The following is a 12,161-nucleotide window of genomic DNA, read 5'->3' on the forward strand; positions in this document are numbered from 1 at the left end:
ACTCCTTGATTTGTCTCTCTTCTGTCTTGTTGGTGTATAGGAATGCCACTGATTTCTGTGCATTGATTTTATATCCTGCTACTTTACTGAATTCCTGTATGAGTTCTAGCAGTTTTGGGGTGGAGTCTTTTGGGTTTTCCACATACAGTATCATATCATCTGCAAAGAGTGAGAGTTTGACTTCCTCTTTGCCGATTTGGATGCCTTTGATTTCTTTTTGTTGTCTGATTGCTGTGGCTAGGACTTCTAATACTATGTTGAATAGCAGTGGTGAGAGTGGACATCTCTGCCGCGTCCCTGACCTTAGGGGAAAAGCTCTCAGCTTTTCCCCATTGAAAATGATATTCGCTGTAGGTTTTTCGTAGATGGCTTTTATGATATTGAGGTATGTACCCTCTATCCCTATATTCTGAAGAGTTTTGATCAAGAAAGGATGCTGTACTTTGTCAAATGCTTTTTCTGCATCTATTGAGAGGATCACATGATTCTTGTTCTTTCTTTTGTTAATGTATTGTATCACGTTGATTGATTTGTGGATGTTGAACCAGCCTTGCAGCCCAGGGATAAATCCCACTTGGTCGTGGTGAATAATCCTTTTAATGTACTGTTGGATCCTATTGGCTAGTATTTTGGTGAGAATTTTTGCATCCATGTTCATCAACGATATTGGTCTGTAGTTCTCCTTTTTGATGGGGTCTTTGTCTGGTTTTGGGATCAAGGTAATGGTGGCCTCATAAAATGAGTTTGGAAGTTTTCCTTCTATTTCTATTTTTTTGAACAGTTTCAGGAGAATAGGTATTAATTCTTCTTTAAATGTCTGATAGAATTCCCCTGGGAAGCCATCTGGCCCCAGGCTTTTGTTTGTTGGGAGATTTTTGATGACTGCTTCAATTTCCTTAGTGGTTATAGGTCTATTCAGGTTTTCTATTTCTTCCTGGTTCAATTTTGGTAGTTGATACATCTCTAGGAATGCACCCATCTCTTCCAGGTTATCTAATTTGCTGGCATAGAGTTGCTCATAATATGTTCTTATAATTGTTTGTATTTCTTTGGTGTTGGTTGTGATCTCTCCTCTTTCATTCATGATTTTGTTGATTTGGGTCATTTCTCTTTTCTTTTTGATCAGTCTGGCCAGGAGTTTATCAATCTTGTTAATTCTTTCAAAGAACCATCTCCTAGTTTCGTTGATCTGTTCTACTGTTCTTTTGGTTTCTAGTTCATTGATTTCTGCTCTGATCTTTATGATTTCTCTTCTCCTGCTGGGTTTAGGCTTTCTTTGCTGTTCTTTCTCCAGCTCCTTTAGGTGTAGGGTTAGGTTGTGTATTTGAGACCTTTCTTGTTTCTCGAGAAAGGCTTGTATTGCTATATACTTTCCTCTCAGGACTGCCTTTGCTGTATCCCAAAGATTTTGAACAGTTGTGTTTTCATTTTCATTGGTTTCCATGAATTTTTTTAACTCTTCTTTAATTTCCTGGTTGACCCATTCATTCCTTAGTAGGATGCTCTTTAGCCTCCATGCATTTGAGTTCTTTCCAACTTTCCTCTTGTGATTGAGTTCTAGTTTCAAAGCATTGTGGTCTGAAAATATGCAGGGAATAATCCCAGTCTTTTGGTACCAGTTGAGACCTGATTTGTGACCTAGGATGTGATCAATTCTGGAGAATGTTCCATGGGCACTAGAGAAGAATGTGTATTCCGTTGCTTTGGGATGGAATGTTCTGAATATGTCTGCGAAGTCCATTTGGTCCAGTGTGTCATTTAAAGTCTTTATTTCCTTGTTGATCTTTTGCTTAGATGATCTGTCCATTTCAGTCAGGGGGGTGTTAAAGTCCCCCACTATTATTGTATTGCTGTCAATGTGTTTCTTCGCTTTTGTTATTAATTGCCTTATATAATTGGCTACTCCCATGTTCGGGGCATAGATATTTACAATTGTTAGATCTTCTTGGTGGATAGAACCTTTAAGTAGGATATAGTGTCCTTCCTCATCTCTTATTACAGTCTTTGGTTTAAAATCTAATTTGTCTGATATAAGGATTGCCACCCCAGCTTTCTTTTGGTGTCCATTAGCATGGTAAATTGTTTTCCACCCCCTCACTTTCAATGTGGGTGTGTCTTTGGGTCTAAAATGAGTCTCTTGCAGACAGCATATGGATGGGTCTTGTTTTTTAATCCAATCTGATAGCCTGTGTCTTTTGATTGGGGCATTTAGCCCATTTACTTTCAGGGTAACTTTTGAAAGGTATGAATTTAGTGCCATTGTATTGCCTGTAAGGTGACTGTTACTGTATATTGTCTCTGTTCCTTTCTGATCTGTGCTGCTTTTAGGCTCTCTCTTTGCTTGGAGGACCCCGTTCAATATTTCTTGTAGGGCTGGTTTCGTGTTTGCAAATTCCTTTAGTTTTTGTTTGTCCTGGAAGTTTTTTATCTCTCCTTCAATTTTCAGTGAGAGCCTAGCTGGATATAGTATTCTTGGCTGCATATTTTTCTCGTTTAGTGCTCTGAAGATATCATGCCAGTCCTTTCTGGCCTGCCAGGTCTCTGTGGATAGGTGTGTTGCCAATCTAATGTTTCTACCATTGTAGGTTACGTATCTCTTCTCCCGAGCTGCTTTCAGGATTTTTCTCTTTGTCTCTGAGACTCGTAAGTTTTACTATTAGATGTCGGGGTGTTGACCTATTTTTATTGATTTTAACAGGGGTTCTCTGTGCCTCCTGGATTTTGATGCCTGTTTCCTTCCTCACATTAGGGAAGTTCTCTGCTATTATTTGCTCCAATATACCTTCTGCCCCTCTCTCTCTTTCTTCTTCTTCTGGGATCCCAATTATTCTAATGTTGTTTCGTCTTATCGCATCACTTATCTCTCGAATTCTGCCCTCGTGATCCTGTAGTTGTTTCTCTCTCTCTTTCTCAGCCTCTATTTTCCATCATTTGGTCTTCTATATCACTGATTCTCTCTTCTGCCTCATTTATCCTAGCAGTTAGTGCCCCCATTTTTTATTGCACCTCATTAATAGCCTTTTTGATTTAGACTTGGTTAGATTTTAGTTCTTTTATTTCTCCAGAAAGGTTTCTCTAATAACTTCCACGCTTTTTTCAAGCCCAGCTAGTATCTTTAAAGTCATGATTCTGAACTCTAGGTCCGACATCGTACTAATGTCCGTATTGAGTAGGTCCCTGGCTGACGGTACTATCTCTTGTTCTTTTTGCTAAGGTGATTTTTTTCGTCTTGTCATTTTGTCCAGAGGAGAAGAGATGAATGAGAGAACAAAATGCCAACAGGTTAAGAACGTCCCCAGCAAATAGACTCTATACAAATCAGAAAAGACCTGAAACCAGGGGAAAAGAAAGGGAAAGAAAGAAAAAAGAAAGAGAAAAGAAAGAAAAAAAAAACAAAAAGAAAAAGATTAAAAACAAAAACAGAACAATACAAAAAAAACGAATATGATCAAATATGATCAGGCTAGTGCATAGATCAGTGCCACACAGTAGATTTTGGGCATATTTTGGTCTGTTAGAAAAAAGTGCCTCCTAAAATTTTAAAAGAAGAAAGACTTATATATGTACAAAATAAGGGTTGATACAATGAAGGGATGGAAGATGACTGTAAAGATGAACACTATAAAAGATTTTATAAAAGGAATTGATACGATAAGAAGTTTGAAAAAAGAAAGAAGATTTAAAAAAAAAAAGGGAGAGAATGTGATCAGACAGGAGACTAGAACAAAGCCATACACTAGTGATTTAGGGTATATTTTGATCTGTTAGAAGAAACTGTATCTCAAAATTTTAAAGAGAGAACTTATATATATATATATATATATGCCAAAAATAAGGGTAACTACTATGAAGGGATAAAATATGACTCTAAAAATGAAAAATAATGTTTTTTTTTAAAAGGGTTGATAAGATGTTGGTTGAAAAAGGGAAAAAGAGAAATTAAAAAAAAACAGTTAAAAAAATTAACTTTGAAAAATTAATGAATCATGGTAAAAGAAGCCATGAATTCTGTGTGCAGTATTCCCCTAGCGCTGGAGTTCTCCCGTTCTCCTTGATCGGTAAACTTGGTCTTGGCTTGCTGGCTGTTCGTGCTGATCTTCTGGGGGAGGGGCCTGTTGCCGTGGTTCCCAAATGTCTTTGCCGGAGGCGGAATTGCCCCGCCCTTGTCGGTCCGGGCTAAGCAAGCTGCTCGGGTTTGCTCTCAGGAGCTTTTGTTCCCTGCAAGCTCTCGGTACAGCCTTGGAGGACCAGGGTGAACATGGCAGCCTCCCAATCTCCACCCAGAGGAGCCGAGAACTCGGGGCCCCGCTCCTCAGTGTGCCCCCAGAGAAAAGCAGTCACTCCCGTGTCCCCGGTCTCCGGCCACACTCCGTGCTCACCCGGCCTGTGACCGAGCATTTCTATCTCTGACACCCGACCCCGTGTGGAGTCTCCAAACCCAGCAGATCCCTGCAGTGCGCTCCCACGCCGCTCCTCCCAGGGGAGGAAGGGGAGTCTCCCCGGCTCTGCCGCTTGTTGGGTCCCTGCTGGAGGCGCAGTGTCCCGACTGTGTCGCGGATCACAGTTTATGGCCACCCCGAGCTGAGAGCCCGCGCCTCGGCTCCGTCTCTGCAGCCGGCTTCCCCGCTCCGATCCCTGGGAGCTCTGCCGCACTCAGGCACCCCCAGTCTTTCTGTGACCCCGAGGGTCCTGAGACCACACTGTCCCGCGAGGGTTCCACCCCCCGCTTAGCCACTGCAGCGACGTCCCTCCGCGGAGCCGACTTCTAAAAGGTCCGATTTTGTGCTCCGCGGCTCTAGCACTTGCCAGAAGCGGCCGACGGAGGCCCCCTTCCCCCGCCGTCTATCCTCCCGAATATCGCCTCGGATTCACTTCTCCGCACGTCCTACCTTCCAGTAAGTGGTCGCTTCTCTGTTCAGAGTTGTTGCTATTCTTCTCTTCGATCTCCTGTTGAGTTCGTAGGTGTTCAGAATGGTTTGATCCCTATTCAGCTGAATTCCTGAGACCAGACGAAATCCAGGTCTCCTACTCCTCCGCCATCTTGCTCCGCCCTCCTGGCATGGCCTCTTAAATGAAAGACAAAAAAATTCTATTAGGGGAGTCAGGAGGTTTAGAAGGTGGAGAGTTTATGGACAGACACTTATAAAGTACTACATTTCTCGGGGCGCCTGGGTGGCTCAGTCGGTTAAGCATCCGACTCTAGATTTCGGCTCAGGTCATGATCTCAGGGTCGTGAAATTGAGCCCCACGTCAAGCTCTGTGCTGAGGGGGGAGTCTGCTTGGGATTCTCTCCCCCTCTCCTTGCCCTCCCTGCACTACCACCCCCAACCCCCACAGCCATGTGCTCGCTCTCTAAAAAAAAAAATTAAAAATAAAGTACTACAATTCTTAAAAATCTTGGTGATCATCCCTCCATTGGTACCAATGGTTTTGTTACATTTATAAAAATGGGTTGACACACATGATAATCATCATTGTAGTGTTGTCAGGATACGGAAAGTAAACAGTCCTGGAAAGAGCCCCACTTCCATGTTAACCTCAAAGTATACCTTCTGATAAATAAGAAAATGTTAACAGTAGTTACCTCTAGGGAACAGCACTAGAAATGTAGGGAAATGTGGATTGGAGGAAGGGAAATTTTTACTTTTCATTTTACAAACTTCTGACGGCTTAGTGTTGACCATGAATTACTTTACTAAAATAAAAACGAGGTGCAGCTAGGAGTTTTAAAATGGGAAAACCTGGGCACCTGGGTGGCTCAGTCATTAAGCGTCTGCCTTTAGTTCAGGTCACGATCCCAGGGTCCTGGGATCGAGCCCCACATCGGGCTCCCTGCTCAGTGGGAAGCCCGCTTCTCCCTCTCCCGCTCCCCCTGCTTCTGTTCCCTCTCTCGCTGTGTCTCTGTCAAATAAATAAAATCTTTAAATAAAATGGGAAAACCTGTAAATTACATGAAGGCAGTAAGTCATATTAATATGAAAAGGAACAGTTATATTAATGTATATATACATATTTTGCAAACATATTTACATACATATCTAAAAGCAGAAAAAAAGACCTGTAAAAATAGACCATAACTTGGTAGAACTTACCTCTGAGAATGAGAGCAGTATGAAGAACAAGTTATTCTGTATTCTTCCTTATTTGGCTTTTACAAGTGCATTTACTTATGTGTAACTTGTATAATGTTTAAAATAACAAAATGGGAACAATTTTTATAAAACTTTTCCCCCTATTTTAGAAGCTCTCTGCTTTCTCCTGGTAAGAACCCTTGGTAAGACCGATCCTATCTCATTATCTGATTCTGATGGGCTCTCCAAACACAGGATCCACCCCCCTGAGTCAAGTCATGGGTGGGCCCATGACCCAAGACAAGCCAATCAGTTTATCTGTCTCAGAAGTTTGAATTTAGAGCAGAAACACATGGGGGCTAGAGGCATTTGCAAATGAGTCAGCCAAAGACAGCATCTTAAAAGACTGCCCACGTGCCTCTGGGGCTGTTAACCAAGCTTCTTCGGCACCTGTCCTCCTTTACACGGGTTTTCAATCTTCCTTTATGTGTCCTTCCAATAAATCCCTTAAAAAAAAGCACATGGAGGTAGAGAGTAACAAATTTATTGAAATAATGAATTCAGGATTGATCACATTAAGTCCATGTTTCCTATAGGACATTCAGGAGGAAACGTCTAATAGACTGTTGGAAATATGTATTGGAACTCAGCAGAGAATAAGAATTGGTGGCACAGGTTTCAGAGGTTTGAGTATAACCCAAGCATGTGATCCAAGAGAGACAACCGAGTCAAGGATGGGACTGTGGGAGACATCACCATTGGGGGAGGAAGGGGGAAGGCATATGAGACACTGCCATTTGCCCACCGTGGTTGAGTCTGATGAGGCATGCCATACCCAGTCCTTGAGAGACCTGGAAGGGAATTCCTCATGCATGCCTACCGACTGGGCATTGTTTGCATGGCTGCAAAGTGACTGCATGCGTATGATGCCTGGTCATTATAACATATAGACAGTGGAGCGAGGTACCAAGTAAGAAACTGTACCCAGGACAAGATGCTAGATCCAGACGTGTGAGCGATGAAAGAAGCTTTTGCAACGATTTAAGGTATAACAACATATGAGTTTCTCAGTGACCTCTTCTGCCATCACCATGAACAGTACATATTTCTTGGCAAAGGGTTGGGGCCCTCAAGAGAAAAAGAACAGAGGAGCAGTTCGTGTTTTCCTACAGAGGTCCCATCCCGGGCACTTCATATCCAGTGATGTAGCGCACCTGCCAATGAACGCTAGAAAAGGCCCCAGGTGGTACAGAGCATTCACCCTATCCTCTGCCAAACTATGCCATATAAATCAGAGGGCCCGTGTGATGAAGCCCATAAACACATCAAACCCAGTGGCTCTCAGCCTTAATTGTACATTGGAATCACCTGGGACAATAGACAAACTTGATGACTCATCCTGTGTCCCCAAGATTCTGATTTAATTGGCCAGAGGTCGGCGGAGGGGGGAGGCAGCTGGGTGGCTCAGTCAGTTAAGCGGCTGCCCTTGGCTCAGACAATGATCCTGGGGTCCTGAAATGGAGATCATGCTCAGCTTCTCCCTCTCCCTCTGTCCTTCCCGCCCCCCTCATGCTCTCTCTCGCACTTGCTCTCTCAAACAAATAAATAAAATCTTAAAAAAAAAAAGCTCCCCAGGTGATTGTAATGAGCAGCCGAGGTGAAGAACCCCTGAATAAGCCCATCAATATCTCGTTTGATCTGTATTACTATGGCCTGTACCGTATATTTAAATTCAAATTTTTTTCTCATAATTGAAAATTAGTCGATTGCATGTACCCCAAACCATCCAGATTTCAGGCTTCTGTTGGACTATCCATCCACAGTAGGCCTGCATTCCCACAGGACACTACTCAACGGTGCTGAGTTGCGGCCACACCTTATTATAAGCATTTTCTCGGCATTCTGCAGTCCTCCCCGCCCTCCGCGCTGTGACCACAGCACAGGCCCAATGACTGGTGCTGCTTGTCGTCCTGCTTGTGCTCTGGGTCTTCCTATATCAGTGTCAACAGAGGCCAAACAATGCTTATCCCTGTGTCTCCGGCAAAAGCAGGGGGAAAGGCAGTCCAGGAGGGCCATGCATTCTGGCACCTTCCTGGCCCCTCCAGCGTCTATGTTTTCCCAACAGGAGCACCAAGACACTTCAGAGCCTGTGGAGCAAAGAGCTAAGTGAGAGATCCCAACTCTAATTATCTGAATAATTAGATAGCTCTCCAAAACAAAAGGAAGCTACATTAAAAAAGTAAGAAAAATAGGGCTCACCATGGCTGCAGAGAAGGAACTCCGGAAGTAAGGAAGCACGGGGCATTTGAGGAGATCTGTATCCATTCTAAGGGGTACAAATTATTCGGGAGCTGGAATTAAACCTGTCCTGTGCCTACCTAATTGGAAACTGGGAGAGGAGGACGGGAAAGGAAAGGTTGTGGCTGAAGAGGTGGACTGCAGCCTTGCCCCACAGGAAGGTGGGGTCCAACGGAGCCAAGTTTGATTCTGTTTGAGAATCCCCCTTTTCAAGCCGGCCCAGCATTTGGTACTTTACTCATTTGGCCCCCGGGTCTGTGCATACTCTCCTCTCAGCCTGCTATGTTCTTCTCTCTCTGCCCTCCTCTGTCTGGCCAACTCCTCATGGGTCATGCCCTCATCAAACCCTCTGGGGGGCCTGGGACACTCCCATGTGCTCCTACAACACCCTTTAATCACCCTATTAGAGCACTTATGTGGCTTTTGTAGATACTTTTGTATTACCTCTCTCCTCCCAAAAATCGACTCAAAATGGATTAAAGACAAATGTTGAGACCTAAAACTAAAACTCCAAGAAACATAGGAGGAAAGCTTTATGACATTGTCTGGACAATGGTTTCTTGAATATGACACCAAAAAGAATTAGCAACAAAAGCAAAAATAGTTACGTGGGACTACATCTGACTAAAAAGCTTCTGCACAGCAAAGGAAACCCTCGACAGAGTGAAAAGGCAACCCATGGAATGGGGGAAGATATTTGCAAACCGTATGTCTTGCCAAGGGGTTAATACCTAAACTATTTAAGAAACTCCTACAACTCAATAGCAAAAAAGGAAAACAAAAACAAACAGGGTGCCTGGCTGGCTCAGTTGGAAGAACGTGTGACTCTTGATCTCTGGGTTGTGATTTTGAGCCCCACGTTGGGTGTAGAGATTACTTAAAAATTAAATCTTAAAAAAAAAAAAGAAAGAAAACACAAGTAACCCAATTAAGAAATAGACAAAGGATGTGAATAGGAATTTCTCCAAAGAAGATATACAAATGGCTAACAGATGAAAGAAAAGATGCTCAACATCACTAATCAGAAAAATGCAAATCAAAACCACTACGAAATATCACCTCCCACCTGTTAGGAGGGCTATTATCAAAAAATTGAAAGGTAAGTGTTGGTGAAAATATAGAGAAAAGGGAGCCCTTGGTGCACTGTTGGTGAGAATATAAACTGATTCAGTCTCTATGGAAAACAGTACAGAAATTCCTCAAAAAATTAAAAATAGAATTTCCACATGATCCAGCAATTCCACTCCTGGATACATATCAAAAAAAAATTGAGAGGTGCCTGGCTGGCTCAGTCGGTAGAGCATGTAACTCTTGTTCTTGGGGTTGTGGATTTGAGCCCCACGTTGGGTGTAAAGATTACTTAAAAAAAAAAAATCTTTAAAAAAACATTGAAATCGGGATCTTGAAGAGATATCTGTAGTTCACGATAGCCAAGATATGGAAACAACCTAAATATCCATTGACAGATAAGTGGGCAAAGATAAGGTCATAGTATATGCAAACAGTGGAATACTATTAAGCCTTTAGAAAGAAGGAAATCCCACCATATGTGACAACACGGATGGGCATTATTCTAAGTGAAGCAAACCGGTCACAGTGCAAGATCCCACTTATGTGAGATATCTAAAATACTCAAATTCGTGGAAATAGAGAATAGAATGGTGGCTGCCAGGAGCTGGGAGAGGGAGAAAAGGGAACGCTGTTCAATGGGGATACAGTTTCGACTATGCAAGATTAATAAGTTCTAGCAACCTGCTGTACAAGATGGTGCCTACAGTTAACAATACTGCACTACTATGCACTTAAAATTTGTCAAGAGGATCGATCTCATGTTAAATGTTCTCACCATAAAAAACATTCTCTCTTCTGCGTGAGCTGCACGAGAATGTGCTCGTTATCAATCTTGGTCATCACTATATCATCAGCAACCACAGTGCAATAAATAATGATGGATGGATGGATGGATGGATGGATGGATGGATGGATGGATGGATAAAGGGATGGATGGATGGATGGATGGATGGATGGATGGATGGATAAAGGGATGGATGGATGGATGGATGGATGGATGGATGGATGGTTGGATGGTTGGATGGATGGTTGGATGAATGGATGGATGGATAAAGGGACGGATGGATGGATGGATGGATAAAGGGACGGATGGATGGATGGATGGATGGATGGATGGATAAAGGGATGGATGGATGGATGGATGGATGGATGGATGGATGGATGGATAAAGGGATGGATGGATGGATGGATAAAGGGATGGATGGATGGATGGATGGATGGATGGATGGATGGATGGATGGATGGTTGGATGGATGGATGGATGGATGGATGGATAAAGGGATGGATGGATGGATGGATGGATGGATGGATGGATGGATGGATAAAGGGATGGATGGATGGATGGATGGATGGATGGATGGATGGATGGATGGATAAAGGGATGGATGGATGGATGGATGGATGGATGGATGGATGGATGGATGGATGGATAAAGGGATGGATGGATGGATGGATGGATGGATGGATGGATGGATGGATGGATGGATGGATAAAGGGATGGATGGATGGATGGATGGATGGATGGATGGATGGATGGATAAAGGGATGGATGGATGGATGGATGGATGGATGGATGGATGGATGGTTGGTTGCAGGGATACATGAGGCAAACGTGGAACTGGAAGAGAGAAGGTGAGTGTCATAGAAGAATTGGAGATTCTCATCAGAAAGTGGGATCCTGTAGTTAAAGAGATTTGAGGAAGAACCATTGGACAGTGAAGTCCAGGGTATAAACTTAGATATCAGTTAGGATCCCACCTGAAAACTAAATCCTAGCTCAAACAATTCATAGAGAAAATTTAATCCAGGGGGCTCACATCAAAGGTGAGCTAGAAGAGCTAGGGAGAAATGAGACAAGCTCAAGATAAGGAAATACAGGAAGCTGTGCGGCCACAAGTACCAGCAGAGGAACCAACGGAAAAGGTGTGTTACAGGAGCCCAGGGGCAGAGGCTGAAGCCACGGTGGTCTGCACAGCAAGAGGTGGGACCACAGAGGGAACACAATCACTACTAGAGGGGCTGCCTGCAGGGATGAGGTGAGGAGGCAGCGAAGGAGGGTAGGGACTTCTGGCTTCTCTCTCCCGTCCACCTTCTAATCTACCACCAAGTGCCTCTCATTGGCTGAACTTACTACAAAGCTAACGGACAAGGGAGTTTGGGAAATGTGCTTTGCAGGCATCAGCTCCAGAGAAAAAGAGGCAGGAACGGAGAACGGTTCTAACAGCAAATCGCCAAATAAACAACCCAACACGGGAATGGCTTGCTGCAGTTGTGTGAGAAGATCAGAAGACATAAGATTCCAGGAACTATGAAGCTGGGGCATGTGATAGACAAACCCTCCCCATGAACCCTGGAGCCACCATTTGACACTGAAATAGAGGGGAGGACCGTGGCCTGAGGCCAAAGAGCTCAATGAATGTCAGCACTTAGGAATGACTAGGGGGCAAGAGATAACTTGAGGACGGGAAAAGGATATTAGTGTTAAGTCCAAAGCCTGGTTTGGAAAGAGCAAAGGAAGGGTAGAATAGCAGAACAGTTTGAAGACTCAAGTGTGAGTCCCAGCTCAGGCACTTACTAGTGGAGACAAAATGGTACCCTCAGTATGGCTGTTAAGAGGAGGATTTGGAGGGATGGGGTGGCTGGGTGAGAGACATGGGGGAGGGGATGTGCCATGGTGAGCGCTGTGAAGTGTGCAAGACCGCTGAATCACGGATCTGTACC

This window comes from Eumetopias jubatus, unplaced genomic scaffold (genome assembly GCF_037043125.1).
Source record: "Eumetopias jubatus isolate StellerSeaLion01/CBP00866 unplaced genomic scaffold, mEumJub1_p1.0 scaffold_15, whole genome shotgun sequence".
NCBI lineage: Eukaryota > Metazoa > Chordata > Mammalia > Carnivora > Otariidae > Eumetopias > Eumetopias jubatus.